This window comes from Tenrec ecaudatus, chromosome 17 (genome assembly GCF_050624435.1).
Source record: "Tenrec ecaudatus isolate mTenEca1 chromosome 17, mTenEca1.hap1, whole genome shotgun sequence".
NCBI classification, from domain to species: Eukaryota; Metazoa; Chordata; class Mammalia; order Afrosoricida; family Tenrecidae; genus Tenrec; species Tenrec ecaudatus.
In genome coordinates this window covers 45674569-45676748 of record NC_134546.1, presented here as the reverse complement: position 1 = coordinate 45676748, position 2180 = coordinate 45674569, and the positions used below count along the sequence as shown (strand labels likewise).

Sequence of the window (2180 nt, the reverse complement as noted above, 5' to 3'; positions counted from 1 at the left end):
GTTTTCTATTTATCAGTCTATGAAACCTGGGATTGGTTTCATATAACTGTAGAGACAACAAGTAGGAAAATGGTTTTTGGAAACTACAGTGGGGGAGGGTGGGTAGAAGGTAGAAGATTTCTAGGAGTTCAAGAAGGAAAAGAAAGCTTTGGAAACTGATTGTGTTGACCATTTTACAGTATTACTCAATGTGATTGAGTTGTGGGAAAAACACTCTGTATCAGCTCCCAATAAAATGGTTTTGTGAAAAAAAACCCTCAATAAAATGTTATTTTATTTTCCACCAAGTGTGGTAAACAAAAACAAAAAAAGAACATTCTAGAACTTTCTGTGAGAAAGCCTTGTAGTTTTCTGTGGACAATGTATGTCAAATCATGCTAGGTTTGGGGGTAATCAAAGGCATTATGTGGCTTGAACAATGCCACTGGGAGCATCATACTTCTAAGTCATTGCTACCTAAAGGAGATGTTTAATTGGATTTTGTTGGGTGACGTGTGACCCTGTTGTGTGCCTCCAAAATGCAGAAATCAAAGATTCAGTTAGCAGCTCCAGCATTTTTAAATACCCATAAAATATTTGACGAGATCCCCATAGCTAAATATCCCTCAGTTTGTCAATCTGTGAAAAGAGATGGAAATCAAACATGAACTCTCAAAGCTTTATTGTGCTTCAGTGATGTCAGATATTCCCATTTCCACAGTGTCAGGGAGTATAACAAAAGTTGTGAGGTCGAATAGACCATGATCTGCATCTTCATAAAAATATATAATGAGAGACTTGTTATATTTTATTTGTTTGTTGTGTTTTGTTTTGTTTCAAATTAAGAAAAGTATTTCATTAATTTATATCCCCTATTGCTTCTTGGCCTTTTGGCTAAGATCAAGTGTAGTATCTGTTCTTATCAGTTTAATATCTGATATGTCCTCTATCTGAGGATGGTATATTAAATGTATTTTGGTAAGTAGGAGTTGGATTAGGAGCTTGCTCCATCCACTCCGCGCATCAGCCTCGTATTGCAGTATTACCAGGAACGGTGAAGCCCCTTAGGGGTCTTAAAAAAATGTATATCCTCTACAAAAATGTCGTATATATGAATAAAAATTAGCTTATTTAGATTAGACTATGTTTAAATGTACCCAAAGGAATCAGCATTGAAACTTGAATGGACCAGGAAATATGAAAGGGGGTTAATCGTTTCTATGTGCTCTCAACACTGCATGGTCTACAATCAGGAAAGCTGTGCATCGGGGTTGTATCCTCTCACCATACTTCTTTCAATCGTATGCTGAGCAAATCATCAAGGAAGCTGAATTATCATATATACTTATGTATAAGCCGACTCAAATATCAACCAAGGCACCTAATTTTACCACAAAAGCTGCATTAAAATGTGCTGAAAAACTTGGCTTATACTCAAGTGTATATAGTATATGAAGAAGAATATTGCATTAGGATTGGAAGAAGGCTTATTAACAACCTGAGATATGCAAATGGCTCAAAATTGCTTGCTGAAAATGAAGAGGACTTGAAAGGATTTGCTAATGAAGATCAAGGAGTGCAGCCTCAGTATGGATTCCTACTCAATGCCAAGAGGACCAAAATCCTCAAAGCTGGACCAAGAAGCAACATCATGATAAATGGCAAAAAGCTTGAAGTTGTCAAGGATTTTGTCTTACTTGGATCCACAATCAATCCAAATGGAAGCAGCAGTCAAGAGATCAAAAGGCAAGTTCCATTTAGGTATATCTGCTATATAGGACCTCTTTAGAGTATTGAAAAGCAAGGATGTTACTTTGAGTCCAAAGATGCACCTGACCCAAGCCATGGTATTTTCCATTGCCTCATATGCATGTGGAAGTTGGACATTGATTAAGGAAGACCAAAGAAGAATTGATGCTTTCAAATTGTGATGCTGGAGAAGAATTGATTTGTCTTGGAAGAAGTACAGGCTGAGTGTTCCTTAGAGGCAAGCATGGAAGGACTTTGTCTTACATCCTTTAGACATACTTCCAGGAGACACCAGTCCCTGGAGAAAGCCATCATTCTTGGTGAAGTGGAGTGGTGGAGAAAATGAGGACAGTTCTCAATGAGGTGGATTGACACAATAGCTCAGGCGAAGGAACAATTGTGAAATATAGTACAGAATTGTGCAGTGTTCTGTTGTCGTGCATATGGTTGTT

The 2180-nt window shown here is 37.6% G+C and overlaps 1 non-coding gene across 1 annotated transcript; it reads left to right on the top strand.

Annotated features, from left to right (window-relative positions):
• The first annotated feature begins 853 nt into the window (after positions 1–853).
• LOC142431280 (U2 spliceosomal RNA) lies at positions 854–1044 on the top strand. Its single transcript, XR_012780809.1, has one exon. It is a non-coding gene; the product is annotated as a U2 spliceosomal RNA (small nuclear RNA).
• Positions 1045–2180: the final 1136 nt, after the last annotated feature.